At 37.5% G+C, this 21,116-nt stretch overlaps 1 long non-coding RNA gene across 3 annotated transcripts in view; it reads right to left on the bottom strand.

The window, feature by feature from the left end:
• The window catches only part of LOC116419733, a 44,464-nt gene that overhangs the window by 18,899 nt on the left and 4,449 nt on the right, over positions 1 to 21,116 (bottom strand). For 2 of the 3 annotated variants that reach the window (XR_004230024.1, XR_004230025.1), the window contains 2 exons: positions 13,480 to 13,639; positions 11,888 to 12,005 (listed from right to left, as the gene is read on the bottom strand). This is a non-coding gene — a long non-coding RNA (uncharacterized LOC116419733). The remainder of the gene's footprint in view (positions 1 to 11,887; positions 12,006 to 13,479; positions 13,640 to 21,116) is intronic. The other variant, XR_004230026.1, reaches the window with a different exon arrangement.

The raw sequence follows: 21,116 nt of genomic DNA, 5'->3' as shown, positions 1-21,116 counted from the left end.
AAGGCACTAAGATTAAGAAGGCTTGTGAAAGCACTTCTCAGAGAAGGCAGGCCTTGTCTAAGACCTGAAGGAAGCCAGGGAAGATAGGAGATAGGATGAGGGAGGACAAAATTTTAGACGTGGAAGATAGTCAGCAAAAAATGCCTGGAGCTAAGAAATGGAGTGTTGTGTTGGAGAAATAGTCAAGAGATCAGTGTCACTGGATCTCAGAGGCTTTGTAATCTGGATAAGGTGACTTAGGTCTTTACAAAGAGCAAACTTAGGTTTTCACAGTGATGAGGACCTGAGTAACTCGCTGTAGTTACTGGATGGATTATTTATTGATGAGATTGCTCCCTGGGCAGATAGGGAAGGGTACTGAAGGAGATCAGTTTAGCCCCAAAGTCCCACCCTGTGGAGATCATGGGCATCCCTGCCTTGCTATGTCTGGTTATGTCAGATAATATCCCTTAATCAGTTATGTTAAACCCCTGAGGTTCAGTTTTCTTTATAAATCTGTCCATGGCACATGCCATCTTTGATGAATCCCTTTCAGTCAGTCCACCACCAAGCTCTACTTCTTGGAGTCTCTCCCCTCACCTTTCTCCACGTTACATATGTCTCCTATTCTTTCTCCTTATAGCTAACTCTTTTAGGATGCTAAACTCCTCTACAGATTTAGCCTTTCTGCTAAGGGCATATTCCAAACCTCATGGGGGAGTTCCCTTTCTCGTGATTAATATGAGAACTTGTCCTTTCCATCATTAATTGTTAAAACCTACATACTCTTCCAAATCTATTTCATATTTATTGCTCTTGGTGTCTATTATATTTCTTCTATTAAATAATTTTTCCAACTAGAGATCTACCCAGGGCAATAATTCCAGTGACAGAGGTCTCTAGAAAAAGGTTTCTTATGAATAGGTGGTATCATTTTCAGTGGGCTCTGATACAAATTCTATTTCTTTCATTTGACCTGCAAATAAACCTATTCATGCCTTGCCAATCTATATGTTTGTAAGGGGAGCTAATTACCATAGCCTGGGATACTGATGGTAATGTCAGATAGGGAAGTTCCCAAATTATCTCGAATGGGCTAATGAGCTAGAGAAATGAGAAGTTCCCTAAAGTATACTTGGGTCCTTCGTGTGTTTAAAGAGCTCTAATACAAGACTTGCAATTATACTGTAAATGGCTATAGGTAATGACCCACCATCTTACCCTTTCACCTCTAACACAAGTATTCACCCTGGCTCACTCTTTCCCTCCTTAGATTTAGGAATGCATTTTTGAAAGGAGACCTGGGTTCCTTCTTTGCTTAAGAAAAGCAGTACCTCATTGAGGGCTGTTTCATTTCTCTCATTGCTAAGACTTGAAAAGCTACCCCGCCCACTGATGAAGGAAGGAGATAGACAGAGACCCACCCTGTAGTTGGCAACAGAAAGCAGCCCAGCCTCTGCTCCAGGAGAAAACCCTGAGCAGGTGTCTTCTCTGGGAGGCATTATTACCAGAGGCCGGGCTCAGCTGGGGTTAATTGCTCATTAGGGTGGAGCCAGAGGCTATAAAAAGGAGTCTGCCACAGTTGGGAACTTAGCTTTCTGCTGGAGTGTAGAAATCCTGCCATTTAAACAGCTCATAGACAGCCCTTTGGTTTAGGGGCTTAGAGCTCTGGGGTTTTGTTAAAGTGTGTGCCTGATACGGTAGTTTCAACAAACAATTGCTATTCAAAGAAACGATTCTCCACTCTGGAATTTAAGTGAGGAGATGGCAAGAAGACTGGGTTTGTATTCAGGAGACATGAGTTGAAGTCTACTCACTACTAGGGGAGTGCTGCAGCCAGCCCATACCAAATTTGGAGAGCTGGTTGTTAAATTGTTAGTGCAGTTATGTCTCATAAGTTGGCAAACACTATAAATAAGGGCATGATTAATTGTTTGGTTGATTTCTAGAGGTTTCTTTTCTTTTCTTTTTTGTTTGTTTCTGCAAAGTAACTGGAGTTAAGGGACTCCACTGGGGTCATATAACTAATAAGTGTTAAGTGTCTGAGGCCACATTTGAAATTCAGGTGCTCCTGACTTCAGGGTCTGTGCTCTATCCACTGCACCATCTAGCTGCCCCAGATTTCTAGGCTTTTATTAATGATGAAAAAAAATTATGTTAGTATGGATAAAACTTAAAAGCATATTGTGGGGCAGCTAGACAGTACAGTAGATAAAACACCAGTCCTGGAGTCACAAGGACCCGAGTTCAAATGTAGCTTCAGACAATTATTAGGGCCTTTTTTGATGAAGGAAGGAAGGAGATAGACAGAAACCCATTTAAATGTGCAAGTCACTTAACCCTGAATGCTTCCAAAAAAAAATTATACTTTAATTTTCCTCTGGGAGAGCCTGTTAAACATTTGCCAGTTCCTACTGGCATCCTACCACATCCTACAATAATTTGGCAAAGGAAATAGAAAAACCCAACAGGAGATCTAAGTCTTGAGCTTTAGGTCTTCTGACTTCTCATTCAGTGTTAGTTTCTGTTCCTGCTGTTAGATCTGGAAGGAACTTTAAAATATAGACCTTATTCTTTTATTTCTGGGGAAAGTATAACCCAGAGAGGTCATATAAAAATTCACTGAGCAGACATGTGTCAGAGCCAGGAATTCCGCTTAGATGTTATCATTTTCTATGAAAAAACATTATACTGTGGCTAACTCCTATTTTGCAGAGGAGGAAATTGAGGCTCATGGTCACAAAATTAGTGTCAGAAGAGATAAGTGAACCTCCAGGTTCATTATGATTTCCACTATGTCACATTGCTTGTGGAAGGAGTATGTTCACACTGGGCATATTGACCATCTTCTTAGGAAAAGATACTTGGTCTAGTGAAAAGAATTTTTTTTAAGTGAACATAGCATGTGCTGATTTACATCCAGTCCCCATAGTTCTCTCTCTGGGTGCAACTGGGCATATTGACCATCTTCTTAGGAAAAGATACTTGGTCTAGTGAAAAGAATTTTTTTTAAGTGAACATAGCATGTGCTGATTTACATCCAGTCCCCATAGTTCTCTCTCTGGGTGCAGATGGTGTTTTCCATCCAAAGTTTACTGGGATTATCTTGGATCACTGAATCAGTGAGAAGAACCAACTTTATCATAGTTGAACATCACACAATCTTGTTTTTGATGTGTACAATGTTTTCCTGGTTCTGCTTGGTGAAAAGAATTTTGAATTTGGAGTTAAAGGACCTGAATTCAAGTCTCAAATCATATACTTGCTAATTGTATGATCTTGTACAAACCACTTGCACTCTCTGAGCCTCAGTTTTCCCTCTGTAAAAGAATATTAATACTATTCAGCTGTAAATCTTTTTTCCCTCTGAGACAATTGGGGTTAACCGACTTGTCCAGGGTCACACAGCTAGGAAATGCTAAATGTCAGAGATCACATTTGAACTCCTGACTTCAGGGCTGGTGTTCTATCCACTATAAATCTTATTTTTAACACAAAAAGTTATAATTTAAGGAGTAATGTCAAATGACACTTCTCTTGTTACAAATTGCTATGTAAGCCATAGTCCCTATCCTCAAATCATACTCTAATGAGAGTTATTGGCAAGTGGAAAAAATATATTACTGCTGGTCAGCATGCTATTCATGAAAAGGAAAGGGAGGTATTAATGACAATCTGAGGAAGTGCTCCAGTACAAGAACATCCCTCCTCATGATGCCTCAGTCTATTAGAGAAAAACCCTGCAGAAATATGTTGATTGGCAACTTGGTCCTGGAAAAGATTGTTTTAAGGTACCTCCTTCCTTTCTTTGCAGAGGTGGGGAACTACTGTTATGAATTGCTGCGTACATTGTCAGACACAATTAGTCTATTTGTTGGTTTTGCCAAATTGCTTTTTCCTTTTTTTCTTTCTTCTTTATTACAAAGAATGAGTCACTACGGAGGGAAGGGGAAAGAAGAAGGATATATTCAGAAATAAAGGTAGTACAAAAACAAAAAAAAATTTTTTAAGGAATTAGTTTTACCCTAAACTAGACATCCACCAACCATCTATCTTTTTTTTTTTAATAGCTTTTTATTTACAAGTTATATGCATGGGTAATTTTACAGCATTGACAATTGCCAAACCTTTTGTTCCACTTTTTCCCCTCCTCCCCCCCCATTCCTTCCCCCCAATGGCAGGTTGACCAATACATGTTAAATATGTTAAAGTATAAATTAAATGCAATATATGTGTACATGTCCATGCAGTTATTTTGCTGTACAGAATGAATCAGACTTTGAAATAGTGTACTATTAGCCTATGAAGGAAATCAAAAACGCAGGTGGAAAAAAATATAGGGATTGGGAATTCTATGTAATCAACCACCTATCTTTAGGAAAAGATACCTAGTCTAGTGAAAAGAATTTTTTAAGTGAACATAGCATGTGTTGATTTACATCCAATCCCCATAGATCTCTCTCTGGATGCAGTTGTGCCAACATGTCTTTTATGAATACCCTAAGCCAACTTTAAAAAGTTTTTATCTAAAACTTAACACTGACTTACAATATGTATAACTAAACTTCATTTGTAGATCTTTAAATTAATTAATTTAAATTAATTAATATCAACAAATAAAATATGGCAACATGAAGCTCAGCTCAACCGAATTTTTAACCTGAGGTTTCACATCTGTTTGTTTCTTCTTTCTTTCTTTTCATAAGAAAAACTCAGATGTGTAGGCTGAATGGTTCAGAACAATGAGCTATGGCCTCAAAAGATGCCCCCTGACATTTGCTACTTATGAGGCTTCCTACACATGCCTTTACCCACTTGGTCCTTGCTTTCCTCCTTTGTAAAATGAGGGAGTTGAAATAATCCCACCTTCTAAACTGTGGTGCACAACTTCATATGAGGTCTTTATTGAATTAGAGGACTATGAAATTATGATTTATTATTAGTAAATGTTTGATTTGTATACTTGTTTTATATATCTATATACTCCTGCGTATATTTTTCAGGTGAAAAGGGGTCATGAGTGGAAAAAGTTTAAGAAGCCCTGCCCTAGATGACTTGTGAAATCTTCTCTATCTCACACTTAATGATTTTATCAGTTTGTCTCAAGGTAGGAACTGGAAAAGGGTGAAAACTTACAAAAAATAAATTTCCTTAGATTAGAGATGTAACTTTTTTGTGAACCTTCCATCCAAACCAAATCTTAACATTTATTGGGCCTCTAGGCAAAAGAAGGAGTTGGACAAAGCCTCGCCCCGGCCTGCCTGATGAGACCTGGCTTGAAATCAGACAGGAAACAACAAGAAACCTGAGGAGGAAGAATTAGACAATTGCCCTCCACTGAGAACAAGAGTTCAAATATGTGGCTGGGTCTTTTACCTACAGTCAAGACCCACTTAGGAAAAAAAATCAATAAATTCCACAAACTTGCATAGCATGAAATACCTATCTTGGCATTTTTGCCATGTTCAGAGAAGATGATTTCTAGATTATTGTAGCATTTAAAACTTTGCACTAAAATATGTATATAACACATATATATGTATATAAGTATAAATATGCACATGTGTCTGTGTATACACACATATACATTTAACCGTCTAGGTAAATCTTAAATGCTATACTATATAATAACATATTTTATTATAACTAGAATATGATGATATGTTGTATGATATACGATGCTACTATGTATAAACATAAATTGCAGAACCATTTCCAGGTTAAACTTTATGTATAACATAAATATAAACATATATAAATACAAGTATACATGTATTACTCATATTTTTGTAAACTATATATATGATATAAACATATAACAAAAATATGTACATATATACACATTATACACAGATTTGCAGATTGTTTTATATATAAATACATACATATATGCAATTCATACTTTTACAGGCTAAGACATATATATGTATACATTTATTACATAGATTTTTGTAAGCTAAGTTTTTCTATATATTACATACATGTTTATACATACATATACATTATACAAACTTTGTAGGCTGTTTTAGATATATTACATGAGTGTAAATATGTACATATACATATATGATATGATTTTTTACTTAGTTTTAGATATATTACATATCTATGTACTTTTCAAACTAAGTTTTAAATATATTACATGTATGCAATATATACTCTTTCAGGCTATATATATATATATATATACACATATATATAATATGTGTATACACACACATATACATTATATAGACTTTTGCAGGCTAAGTTTTATATATTATTTTGGGGTATGTACATGCATGTATCATATAGTCTACAGGATACATTTTTTAGATACATTACACACACACACACACACACACACACACACACACATATATTACATTGTATTACATTACACAAATTTTTTGTCCATACTGCCAAAAATATACTCAAACTGCAAAGTGAGCGATCTGTTTTCTAGCTTTCAGCACAGCCAGTGGACCATGCAAGTTCCTCAGGTTCATTCTGCACTTTTTATGCCACATCCTTCTTCTAAATGACTTGTAGGCAGCATGGGAAAAACAAATAGCCAGAGTTCCAAAGCTCATCAACTAGAAAGTTGTAAGACACAGCATCACACACTGTCTGAAACAAAGCTGCTTGCACTTCTGATGCTTCACACTCTGATTTTTTCTTCCCTTTGTCCAAGAGTGATGTGAAAAAAACACAAGGTCCTAAAGTAAAGAGGGTTGGACTGGAAGTTTGAGGTTCCTTACAATTCTAAATCCTAGAGTAATAGTAAGTTGGCATTTATAAAGCATTTTAAGATTATATATGATATCTGATTTGATCTTTACAACAATCCTGGGAGATAGATGCTATTATCAACTAAGGCTGAAAGAGGTTATTCAGACTTCAAAATTATGCTAGAGCCAGCTTGTACTAATTCTCAAGTAGAAATAAATATTTAATATTTATTCTTCTGAAACAAGCAAATGCTGCAAATCAGGGCTTATTGTACTGTTGGGAATTTTTTATTTTTGAGAGGCATTTGGGGTAAAGTGACTTGCCTAGGGTCACACATCTAATGTTAAGTGTTTGAGGTCGGATTGGAACTCAGATCCTCTTGAGTCCAGGACTGCTCTGCCCACTGGTCAATCTAGCTGCATCTTGTTGTTGTACTGTTTTGTTGATTTCTAGACTAAAAAGTGATTCCAGCTCTGGCATTTTGCGATTCCAAGATCCTACAATTCTGAAATCAAAAAAGATAACATATACAAAATATATCATATGAATGCTAACTATGGTTCTTTTTAGTTAATTGACATGAATCAAAACTGAGGGACTTCATGACCTTGAAAGCATACTATGACTTTATCTGTAGTATAGAAGATAGGCGATTGATAGACAGACAGACAAATAGAGGGGTGGATGAATGAATAGATGATAAATTTTCTATATATCTCTATAGTATTTCTACTTACCAAATAGGGTAAGCCATATTTTTACTGACTGAGAACAATTACTCTTCAGAAAGGGCATGCTGGAGCCAGCTCATACCAACTTATGGGGAACAATTGTTAAATTTTCCATGTCAGTTTGGGGCAGCTAGGTAACACAGTGATAGATAACACTGTACCTAGAGTCAGGAAATACTGCCTTCAAATTTGACCTCACACATTTACTAGCTGTGTAACCCTTGACAAACAATTTTACCTTTGCCTCAGTTTTCTCATCCATAAAATGGGGATAACAATAGCACTTATCTTCTATGTTTATTGTAAAGATAAAATAATAATTATAAAGTGCATTATATATTGCCTAGCACATAAGTACCACATAAATTTCAACTTTGATTATTAATGATAAATATTTATTAATTACTATGTGCCAAGCACTAAGCTAAGCACTGGAGATTTTAAGAAAGACTAAGACAATCCTTGCTGCAGAACCACAAGCAAGAGCTCTCCAGAGCCTTATCTTTCCCTCTAGAAAATGGGAATAATAATATAAGGTCTGTTAAAGGACTTAGATATCATTTCCTTCATTTAGCTTTGTACTGTGGTGACTAGTAATACCCAAATAAGCCATTAGATTTCACGTATTCATTTCATGACCATTTATTAAGAATCTTCTTTGAGCAAAACACCGGCTAGGCATTAGGGAAAAGCAAGGATCCTAAGACAGAAAGTTACAAGACAAAACAACAAACAAAATAGCTCTTGTCCTCAAGGAGCCTACCTTCTAGGAACTCATAGGAAACAACATATATCCACAGTATAATTATTTAGAAAATAGAAACAAAGTAAATGCAAGATACTGGAGGGGAGGGAGACACAGCAGCAGAAGAGGAGCAAAACATCATATAGGAAGTGATATTTGGACAAAGCTTTGAAGTTTATTATTTATTAAAAAGCAGAAGAGAGGAAAGAGTGCATAGCATTAGGAATAGTCTGAAAAAATGATGGGAGACAGAAGACACAAGAAATACCATTTGGCTAAACCAAAGAGAACGTGAAGGGGAGGGATATTGAATAAGTCAGGAATGGTAGGTTGGAGGCAGCTTTATAAAAAACTCATGAAGTTATGCCTGTTATGACCTGTGCCAGAGCTCAAAAACCCTAGAAAACACTCCTACTAGCAAACACCATCTCCCTACTCAGTATGAAGTTGGTGGTTGTCATTCAAGGAGGCTGTAGAGAAAATGTCTAGTGTGGGTGGGAGGGTGTTGTAAATGACCCCAAAGGTTGTTCCTTCCAATTTTAAAATTCTCCCTATGATTTTTCTCACTTAGAAAAAATGGAACATTTCAGAGAGATGAATGGCTTAGTTCCAACGGTCTTCCCCTTGGCTCCCAGCTGGCTGTGTAATCAACAGGGAAGGTTCAGTGCATAGTGCCTGCGGCAAATCCCTACAAGTCCCCAACTTCACTCTCTGTCTGAGCTTGCTGGTGCAGGGTTTTTTTCTCTGGAAGGACATTGAATGATTACTCACTTTCTGGCAGGGGCTTCTAAAAATCGGTAACTTCTTCATCCACTCAGCAAAAAGCCCATAAAATGCTTGCTGGGATGACAGGAGATCAGCAATCTGCCTGGAAACAGGCAGTTCAGTCTTACTTGGATCATTGAGGAAAGACAATAAGCAGTAAGAGATGTTTGATTGACCCCGGAAGGCTTCGCCTTGGCTCTATGAGGGTTGCTGTTGTTGCTGATTATGGTGCTCCCTCTGTTCGTTTTAGGAAACCACTTCTTTGTCTTTATTGACCTGAGGGTGTACAGAATGGCTGCATCTCCTGTGAACTGGGAGCTGGGGGTTAGTAGAAAAGGTGCCCTTTCTTGTTTTGGGGCCTTTGCTCACAGATACATGCCCATGTCTCAGGAATGGACTCTTTCTTCTCATTCTTCATTTCTATTGATGTGCCTGGTTTCCTTCAAGTCCCAACAAATGGAAAATAGATGGAGTTATGAACCTGTCAAAAAAGCCTGAGTTCTGATGCTCCCTCAGAGGAGTGTACAAGCTGGGTGGCTACAAGCATGTGATTTCATCCTGTGTTTCAATTTCTTCCTCTGTAAAATGAGGGGGTTAACTATAATGATCTCTAAGATCCTTTCTAATTCTAAAAATTACGATCCCACAATCCATGATCATGCTTTTACAAATGACACCTCCTCCAATTAATCTCTGAATTGACCTCCTCCTGCCCTGCCCTAACTTCAGGTAAAAGTGACTTTCTCCTTTCTCAGACTTTTCACAATACATTAGCTAGAACTCTTTGTGTTGCTCTTATTCTCTCTTATAATTATTTGTACATTTGTCTTCCCATCCACCTTAAATATTAAATTTTTAGAGAGCAAGATCTGTGATACCTGCTTGATGACTTAGCTTATGATGGCTCTGTTCTTAAAGGTATCACCTCCAGAGTGCAACTTGATTGGTTAAAGACGCAGATTTGATTTCCAAGTTCTAGACCTCTTATAAATCTGTACCTGGAACTGTGCCCAAAGGGCTGTAAAACTGTGCATACCCTTTGATCTAGCAGCATCACTACTGGGTCTGTATCCCAAAGAGATAATAAAAAAGGGAAAAGGTCCCACATGTGCAAAAATGTTTGTAGCACTTCTTTTTGTAGTGGCAAAGAAATGAAAATTGAGTAGATGCCCATCAGCTGGGGAATGGCTGAAAAAAATTGTGGTATATAAAGGTAATGAAATATTATTGTTCTATTAAAAAAATGATGAGCAGGCTGATTTCAGAAAATATTGGAAAAACCTACATGAATTGATACTGAGGGAAGAAAGCAGAACCAGTTGTACATAACAACAAGATTATGTGATGACCAACTGTGATGGACTTGGTTCTTCTCAACATTGTGATGATTCAAGGCAATTTCAAGACTTGGGATGGAAATTACCAATCATATCCAGAGAGGACTATGGAAACTGAATATAGATCGAAACACAGCATTTTCATCTTTGTTTGTTTGTCATGAGTTTTTTTTCCCTTTTGGTCTGATTTTTTTTCCCTTGCATAACATGACAAATATGGAAATATGTTTAAAAGGTAATACATATTTAACCTAAATCAGGTTGCTTGCTGCCTTGGGGAAAGGAGAGGTAAGGGAGGGAGCAAAAAAAAAAAAAAAAAAAATTGGAGTACCAAGTCTTACAAAAGTAAAAATAAATCTGTCCCTAGCTTTGCAATCTTACCTCTTATAAACTTTTCACATGAATAAGCCATTTAAGAATACTAATGTTAAAATAACAAAGTGGTACCATGTCCCAAATGTATCTTAACTGATGATTTTGTACATTTAAAAAAGAGTTAGCATTGTTTTCCCCTCTCAGATTGATTCTTTTTTTTTTTTTTTTAACTAGGCAAAAAAGTTATTCTCTATCTCATTTCTTATTCATCTTAAAACTTTAGATGAAAAAGGTCTCTCATTACATCCGGGATTATCTCCAGTTATCCTGAACTATATCTAGACAACAAACCCAGATGACTAGAGGAGAAAGTGAGGCAAGTGATCCTGCATAGCCTCCCTCACTGAAATCCAATTCACTTGTATGTCATGACATCACCTCTCTGGTATCATGGTCTTCTTCAAGAAAAAAGGACAAATAGCAATAGGGATATGCATGTATTTATATATGTGTACTCATGTATATATACATACCTATATGTGTATCATACGCACATTTATGCGCACACACATAGATATGTACACACCCAACCATACCATAGCTCTCTAGTGCTTAGAACAAAGCCTTGCACTTCTATCACCTACCAAGTTGAATTGAATTGTTTTTTTATGAATAAAACCTGTGTTTGTGGTCCCGGAATATGTGGAGACAGAGAAGTAGGGGAAAATGAAAGAGGGAAGGAGCTGCTAGTTAGTGATAACTGCATTTGTGGCAGGTGCAGAGGAAGGAAGATGAGTTTGTTGTTTGTTTGTACAGATTGAGTTTATTGTACAGGTTTTGGAGAAGTTTTACTAAAATGGAGCTAAAGGCAAGTCCCCTGGACCAACCCCACCCTCTAAGTCTATCAATCCTCAAACCTTTATTAATTACTTTAACCTGTCCAGATACTGTTTTACAATACAAAGAAAAAGCAAAACAACCCCTGTTTTCAAAGAGTTTATGTTGTAATAAAAACAATAAAAGTGACTGGTGTCTTTAGGAGCTGACTACAGATCAGAAGTGAAAAGGTCACACATTTAGGGCTGGAAAGAGCCCTTGAGGCTATCTAGTTCAACTCCCTCCTTTTACATAAGGAAAAAAAAAGAGTTAAGTGAGTTACTTAAGTTCACATAGACAATAAGTGGAAGAACCAGGATTTGAATACAAATTCTCTGAATCCAAATCTATTATTCTTTATATTATGTCACATCAAATTTTGTATCCAGGACGGAATCCTGATGTGAGTAGGGGAAAGACAAACTCACCAAGTAATAGTCCTCATTCTCTTGTGATGGAATGTGTGAGCTTTTCCTTCTTTAAATACAGTGGTTTGTCCCTTGGATGTAGCAGAATATGGTTTGCCTTCTTTCCCATTCCTAACAACTATTAAAAAAAAAAAAACAAAAAACAAAACAAAAAAAAAAACCTAATTTGGAGTATTTACTAATTTCTGATCCATTAGCGCTGACAATGAAAGTTTAACAATTGACTCCCAGTAACTGCTGGAGTTGACTCCTGCATCCCCCTGCTACCAAAGCTCATCATGCTTTGTTTCTCCTTCTTTGCTATTATGGTCTTTCAATGACTGATTTAAACTGCTGGAGATAAGGGATCATGAATTGTTGGCAGACATGAAATTTGAAGTATAAAATATTCAAGATAAAATATTATAATTATTATTTAAGATAAAATTTCAGTATGATCTTTTATAACTGAAACCAGGTTTTGTTGATTTTATAGACTTTAGAGAATGGTGGGGAAAATGTTAATAATGCATATTAAGCATTAATGATTATGCATTTAAAAAAAGGAGAGTTGGCTGTAAAACAAGACTCTGAGAAATTGTCCTCCCTATATCATTTTTGTTCATTGTAGAACCTAGAATTTTGGAACTGGAAGGAGCCCAGAGATTTTCCACCTCATCTCCTCAATTTACAGATGAAGAAACTGAGACCAAGAGACAGCAAGTGACCTTCCAAGCCTATAAAACTAGCTAATGATGGTAGTGAGATAAGAACCCAAACTCCAGAATACTAGGATTGTGTGGTTTCCACAACACCACACGATCCCTTACATGATGATCTTGTTTATCAGAATGAATCATTTAAATTCTGTTTGTTTTATTAGTGTGCATACTCCAAGTCCTGGGAACCACGAAAAACAAACCATTATGCATTTCCTGTGTAATGTGTGAGAGCATCATCCTAAGGATGACAGGACCTCTTGACCAGGCATTCTTAACCTTTCTGTGTCGTGGGCCGCTTGGTCAGTCTGGTGAAGCTAATGATCCCCTTCTCAGATGAATATTTAAAGTGCTTAAAATAAAATATGTAGGTTGCAAATCAGTAATTTTTTATTATTTAAAAAAGTAAATGTTTGTTATAAGCCTGCTGCCCACCTCCCCCTCACCCCTCAAAATAAAATAAAATATATAGGATTATAGAGGAAACCTATTATATTGAAATAAAGATGATTTTTGTCCACCCAGTTTCATAGACTTCCCTATCTATGGGCCCCTTAAAGGGGTCTTGGACTCCAAGTGAAGAACCTCTTTTCTACAACACGACTGAAGCTGTTTCCACAGGAGAAGATACCACCAGAAACTGTATGGACACACCGACAGGTAAAAGGAATAGGCCTAGTCTTTTTTTTCTATACATTTTCTGAGTATCATCGATCGAACTATAGCTCTCCAGCAGTACCACAATCCCTGAAAAACAAAACAAAACAAAACCTTCTTCCTGCAGCCCAGCTTCTCATGTGTGGGCAGCCTCCTTGTACATCAATAAATCACTAGCAGCTTAGGGGGGAGACCCTGTTCCCTACTGCTTCCTGAAATTAAAAATGACCTGCTCACCTCTGATAATGACTGTCATATATTAACTGGGCTCCGCCCAGCCTCTGTTCTAACCAGGCTCCTTTCATCAGGGGGTCTGGGAGAAAACTCAGGCTGTGGAAGATGTTTATTTAGAGTTTGCTGTGGCTTTCCTTCTCCCTTAGGGACCAAGTCACAGCTTCTGAAAGTGAGGAAAGAAAGAACACCATATAAACATTTCTCTTCACCCTCTTTCTTTCACCTCTTCCCTTCATCTTCTCCAATTTCTCTATCTCCTTGTCTCTCTGACTCTTTCTGTCTCTCTGTGTGTCTCTCTGTCTCTCACTTACTCTCTGTCTGTGTCTGTCTTGCTCTGTGTATGTGTCTCTCTGTTCCTCTGTGTGTGTATGTATCCCTCTCTCTGTCTCTGTTTCTCTCTGTCTCTCTCTCTGCCTTGCTCTGTGTCTCTCTGTCCCTCACTTTCTGTCTCTGTCTTTGTCTCTGATTTTGTGTGTGTCTCTCTCTGTCTGTCTTTCTCTGTCTCTCTCTTTCCCTCTCGCTCTCGCTCTTTCTCACTCTCTCTCTAATACCCCTGCATTTCTACATGTGGAGGCCTAAGATCCACCATCACATCATCCCCTTTTAAATTTAGCATGATGTAATTAATCACCCAGGTGTTCATCCTGTGTCTCCTTACATACAATCAAGTTCCTATGTATGTGACCACTCCCCTCTCCCACCCGTACCCCCCCCCCCCATCAGCAACAAAGATTGACAGAGAAGAAGAGACAAGCTTGAGGTTCCTAACTCTTCCTCAGAACCTAACCTATGATAGCCATATGGCACACACTCAATAAATACCAACTGGGTTGGGTTTTTCTCTCATTCAGCATCCTCAGGGCTCTCTCTGACAGATAAGCCTCAGGGTCCTTGATTCCCTTCACTTCCTGGAATGCAATTTTCCTACTTTCCTATCTCCCAATCTCATGCTCCCTGGGGCCTTCAATCTCCCTCCCTAATGCATGTAGCAAAAAAGATGAGATCAGAGATCGTGGGATCTTGCTAACATAGCCTTTGTGTGCTCCCTGGCAACTAGTATGTAGCAAAAATACTATTTTCTAAAGCTACTAGGGGCCAAGGAAGGGGAGGAAAGTCATCCTTTTTTTCCAGGGCTTGAGACAGATTTGATCTTCTCTATTCAAACCAGAAGCCTTTGAGACCAGCCCTCTAGTAGACATAGAATTGCAGGCCAAAAGGAGTCAAGAGAAAAATTCCTAAAACAGCACGCATTTCAGGGTAATCAGCAATGGGTATATTGGTCCCCTTGGGTATGAGCAGGGCTATTTAGCCAGTAGATATAAATGAGCTTGCCTCTCTTAAAGCCTTTTTTGCTTGATTTCAAAGTTGGTTGCCACTCAGCATTCTGCTTACTGAAGCATTCAGGAGCTATTCCTAATAGCCCAAGAGAGCCAAGTGTTAAATTTTCAGCGTGAGCTTTTTATAACTCTGAAATCAGGAAACACTGCAAATCAGGACTTGATTTATTGTTTTGCTGATTGTATAGACTTTAGATGGGTAACTGTTAATAATGCATATTAAGCATTAATGTGTATACATTTTTTTTAAAAGGAGAGTCGGTTGTTAAATATTTAACACATCCCTGGCCTTACCAATAATCTCCCTGCCAGTAGTTTGTACCTATTACCTTCTGCATACCTGCATACCAACTTCCTCTTACCACCACACTCACCCACACTCACATAGGGCATATACATGTCCCAGGAGGCATCCAAAAGTTGGCACCCCAAAGAAGTAGGTGCTCCTACAAAAAATGAGGGGAGTTATCTTCTTTCCACACAGTTGCCAAAGTGATAGGGAGGCAGTGGAAAGTGTGTTGGCTTTGGATCCTGAGTATCTGGGTTTGAATATCTCTCATACCTATTTCCTAAATGGAATTTGGACAAATTCTACCTCCCTGAATATGTTTCCTCATCTGTAAAAATAGGGGGACAGAGGACTGGGCAAGATACCCACTGAGGTTTTTTCTGTCCTTAGATCTAATTCATTCTATACTCAACATGCATTCCTTGACTTTGGAAACTAGTCAACAAACATGTATTAAATGTACATGTAAATGTAAATGTAAATGTGTTAGGCACTGTGCTTGGGATACAAAGAGAGGCCCAAATGTGTTTACTGCCCTTGAGGAGATCCCATTCTAATGCAGGAGACAATACATAACTATGTACACAGGATAAATAAATGGAAAGTAATCTCAGAGGGAGGGAACTACCACTGTGACTAGATAATATCTGCAGAAAGTGGAATTTGAGCTGCTTTGAAGGAAGCTTTGGAGTGAGAGTCAAGGAGAGAAAGTTTTCCAGCCTAAAATAGGAGTTGAGGTATTATAGCAAGTAGGGCCCCTAGAATCAACTTCAAACTCTTCTGTTGGTCATTTAAAGTCCTTACATTCTGTCTCCAGTGCCTTACACACTGGCCCTTTCATGCCTGCTTCAATCCAGACAATGTTTTTCTTGCTCATCCTCATATATGATATTCAAGCCTCCATTTCCAAATCTCTACACAGATTATCTCTTATTCCCAGAATGCACTCCCTCTTCTGTCCCAGTTCATAAAATCCTTAGCTTCCTTCAAAGCTCCCCTCAGGCACCACATCTTGAATGAAGATTTCCTGACCTCCACAGGCTGGGTACAAATCCTCTAGAATGACTTTGTGCAGGGCAAATGATGAAAAGAAGGAGGAAATACTTCCACACTTCAAACTATAATGTAAAACTGTGGTCATTAAAACTATCTGGTATTGGTTAAGAAAGGCATCTAGATGATGCAGGGCCAAGAGTCAGGAAGAATCATCTTTCTGTGTTCAAATCTGGCCTTAGATACTTAGTAGCTGTGTGATCCTGGGCAAGTCCCTCAATTCTGTTTGCCTCAGTTTCCTCATCTGCAAAATGAGCTAGAGAAGGAAATAGTAAACCACTCTAGTAACTATGCCAAGAAAATCCCAAAAAGGGTCACAAAAAGTCAGATATGACTGAATATAAATGAACAACAATAACAACAGTTCGGGCAACTAGATGGCACAATGGATAGAGCACCTGCCTTGGTCTCAGGAGGACCTGAGCTCAAAACCAGTCTCAGACTCTTAACACTTACTAGCTGTGTCTCTGGGCAAGTCACTTAACCCCAATTACCTCCAAAAAAAGAATGGAAATAATAGCAACAGTTAAAAATGGAAAGATGGATCGGTGGAATAGAAGAGACAAGAGAGACCCAGAATCAAAGGAACTCAGTATTTGATAAAATAGAAAACATAAATTGTATAGGAAAAACAAACTTTTTGATTAAAAGAACTGCTGGGAAAACTAAAAAAGAAGGCAGAAATTGGAATAATACTTTATGCTATATTCCATTTTGGAAATTAATTTGAAATCATGAAAATAAAGGGAATACAACATCCACACCCTTTGAATCAGAGACTCCATTAGTGGGCTTATACCCCAGGGAAGCCATCAATAAGGAGAAAGGGGCCCCATAGGCTCCAAAATATTTATGGCAGCACTTTTTGTGCTAACTAAATTTTTGAAACAAAGTAAATGACAGCGGATTGGAGAATGACTAAACAAATTGTGGTATATGAATATAATGAAATGTGGTGCTGTAAGAAATGTGTGATGAAGCATAGAAAAATATATATGAACTGATACCTAGTGAAGTCAGCAGAATCAAGAAAACAATATACACAGTAATTGCAACAATGATAATGGAAAGAATGACACCAAAAAAAAAAAAAAAAAGGTAAAAGTAAATGTAATGAAAGTACAACGATCAAGCAGTGCTCAAATGAAGAGACAAGAATGAGTACCCCCCATACACACACATCCATCCATCTATCTAGCTATCTAGCTATATATTGTATCCCTCTTAATGACTTCCGTTTTATAATTCATAACTTCTCAGATTATGCAAAGGGCCATAGTCATAGTAAAGATGATTAACCCAAGTTCTTCACAATTAGATAGTACAATGGATTGATTCAGAAAGATGAGTTCAAATCCAGTATTAGACATTTACTAGTTACATGACCCTACGCAAGACACTAAAGTTAACTTCTGTTTCCCTCAACTATAAAATGGAGGAAATACTAAAACCTCTTCCCCAGGATTGTTGTAAGGATCAATTGAGGTAATTTTGTACATATTAGATAACTTAATAAATGTTTGTTCCTTTACTCCCTATAAAGTTCCTTATTGTGAAGATTGATGGACAAGAAAAATCAATTACATTGGTTGGTATGCAAGATCTGATTTTAGCTGTTCTGAATGACAACATATCTGTTCCCCTAAGAGGATAGCAAAGATGACTTAGGAGAGAAACCACAGAGGCAAATGGCTTCATTCCAGCCCCGTTGAAGCATCTGGTTTTGGCTCTGCCACCGGGTTACAGTTCCAAGGATTCCTCCTAAAAATGGTCTAGCCCTAGGGGCAATGGTGGTTGGTGGTTAGTGGGAGAACCTGCAATTTTCTTGGTAGGAGAGAGGAAGCAGCAAAGTGAGGTAGCCTGAATGAAAATCTAGTTTCAATTCTTCCCAGCTATGTTTTAAAAGAAAGAGCACTAGACTGAAATTCTGATCATCAATGCTTAGCACAGTACCAACTATATGGTAGGTACTTAATTGATTGATATGTTTCTGCACCAGTCACTTCATTTCTGGAGGTTTCATTTACTTCATTTGGTCAATTTCTTGATCTCTAAAGTCCTTTCTTAGCTTAAAGATAGAAGTAAGATATAGAATCAAGTCAGGAGATCTGGATTCAAATTCTGCCTCAGACACTTATCTGGTATGTTATCCTGGGCAAATCATTTAACCTCTTCTTGAATCAGTTTTCTCAATTATGCAATGGGAAATAATCACATTTAATATTAATATATCTTTATATCCTTTAAATGCTATATAATTGTAACTTGTGATATTGATAGTAATTCACTTCCATATGTCTGAGTAGCCAAAAATATTCTAAAGTGTCCCTCCCAACTTTGGCCCCACAAATCCTCCTCATTCAGGGTAGATGTTTTCTACTTCCCTTTTTGTTTCTTCATTTTTCTCCTCTAATCTTTTCTCAAGATCTGGGATGGAGTAAAAAATTAGAAATCTTGGTTTTGTTGTGCACAATAACAAAAAGATTACATGTTAATTATTTGTGATGGACTTGGCTTTTTTTTTTTTTTTTTTTTTTTTTTTTAACAATAAAGTGATTCAAGGCAATTCCATAGACTTGGGATGGAAAGTTCTATCCACATCCAGATTGAGCATTACAGAGATTGAATATAGAACAAAGCATAAAATGTTCACCAGGTAACATAACTAGTAAGGATTTTAATTTAGATCTTCCTGATCCCAGGCCCAGAGCTCTATCTACTTCATCACCTAGCTGCCCATAAATTAAAATCTAACCTAGATTCCTTGCTGGCTTAACCCTAAAAAGATGTCTCATATGACCTGTACCTAAATATCTCCCAGATAAGAGCACAATATATTCCTCATAAAATAGATACTTATAATACTGGACATTCCAATTAAAATTATCACAAAATAGAATTTGGAAAGAATGCTAGATCTATTAATATATTTTAAATATTATATATATATATGTGTGTGTGTGTGTGTGTGTGCAAAGAGTAGTTATCAGAGAACTGAGTTTTGACCTATCCACCTTTTTTTTATTTGTTTGTCCTTCCTTCTTGAAAAGGATCATGACATGAGAGAGGTGATGCCATGATATGCAAGTGAATTGAATTTAAGTGAGGGAGGGCTATGCAGTGTCAATTGCCTCATTATCCCCTCCAGAGCATGCCTTAAATCACTCGGATTAGCATAGATTGGCCACCAATAGGCCATCCACCTAAAAGTAAGACAATCTACTGCCTTGTGGCTTCACTCAGAATCACAGGGATCTCGTTGCCCTCTGAGTAGGGACATGGGACAACAGGGTGTCATGTTCTTCAAGTAGAAAAAAACAATATTGATTTGATCATTGCTCAACAAAAAGAGTTAGAAAGTGGAGGGAGGGAGGGAGGGGGAGAGAGAGAGAGAGAGAGAGAGAGAGAGAGAGAGAGAGAGAGAGAGAGAGAGAGAGAGAACGAGAACATGTGGAAATAAGACAGATGTCCAATTCTTCATCTCCTCTTCCTATCAAGGTAAGAGTCAGTAGAATCTTGTATCCAGGCTCATCACACAGGGGTCAGATTCTTGTGAGATAATGTGCCCAAAGTAACAAAAGTAGTAGGTGAAAGAGACTGGAATCACACCCAGAGATGAGGACTTCAAATCTAGGGCAATTTCTACTACATGGTCAATCAATGAAGCAAGGAAGCAATAAGTATTTCTTAAGTACATACTATATTCCAGATATCCTACTGGTGATGAGTATACAAAGGCAAAAAAATGAAACAGTCCTTGACTTCAGGGAGCTTACATTCCAGTAGGGGAGAAAGCTGCATAATTAGTTAAAGTGTATGAACAAAATAAATGCAAAATAATGACCAGGTATGATAACAACTGAGGGGATTAGGTAAAGATCTAATATGGGAAGTCACATTTTAGTTGATCTTTGAATCCATCCATCAACAAAAATTTTATTTACTAAGTGTCTAATATGCCAGATAAAAAGAAAGAAACAATTCCTATTAGCAAGGAGCTTACACATTCTAGAGGGGAAATAATAAGTACATATACACATATGTTGTTGTTCAATCATTTCATTGATGGGGAAAATTTGAATTTTCTTAGCAAAGATACTGGAGTGGGTTTGCCATCTTCTTCTCCAGCTCATTTTACAGATGAGGAAACTGAGGCAAACAGGGTAAAATTACTTGCCTATGCTCACACAGTGATTGTTTGAATCCAGTTTGATAAAGATGAGTCTTCCTTACTTCAGGCCCCACATTCTATCCACTTTGCCACCTAGCCACCCACATAAATATATAGGAAGCATAAATAAAAAGTAAATAAAAATATATACAAACAAGTTAGCCACAAAGTAATTGGTAGAAAGCAAAATAAAAATTGAGGGATCAAGAAAGGTGTCATGCAGAAGATGGTGGTTGAATTGTATCTTAAAGGAAGAAAGTGATTATATAGGTAGAGATAAGGAGACAGGGTATGTGAGACAGCAAAATGTTAGGTGATAATATGTTCTGTGTGAAAAATACAGAGAAGTCCAGTCAGACTCTATTCCAGGTTGTGGAAGTATGAATCATGTCCAGAGAGACTAGAAAGATAGATTAGGACCAGAACATGAAGAGCTTTAAAAGTTAAAAATACACCCCATTCTGAATTTTAGGGGAATTATTGGTCAGCAGTATGTAGTGGGGAGAGATTTGAGGCAGGGAGATTAATTAGAAGGCAGCTGCAGTAATTTTAGGTGAGAGGTGATGATGGTTTCAACCAAAGCTGGTAGCTTTATGAGTAGAAAGAAAGGGTCTGACTCTTCTTTGGCCAGGAATCCTTTCTAAAAAATGTTTTATCAGGATGCAAGTACAAAGAGTAAAATAACCCCTTCTCACAAGGAATAGGAGCAGCTAGATGGCACCACAGTTGCATAGAAGATTAGGAAAAATCATCTTCCTAAGTTCAAATCTGGCATCAGACACTGATTAAC

The sequence above is a fragment of the Sarcophilus harrisii genome, chromosome 1, assembly GCF_902635505.1.
Source record: "Sarcophilus harrisii chromosome 1, mSarHar1.11, whole genome shotgun sequence".
Taxonomy (NCBI): Eukaryota; Metazoa; Chordata; class Mammalia; order Dasyuromorphia; family Dasyuridae; genus Sarcophilus; species Sarcophilus harrisii.
This window is presented reverse-complemented; position numbering and strand designations above follow the sequence as displayed.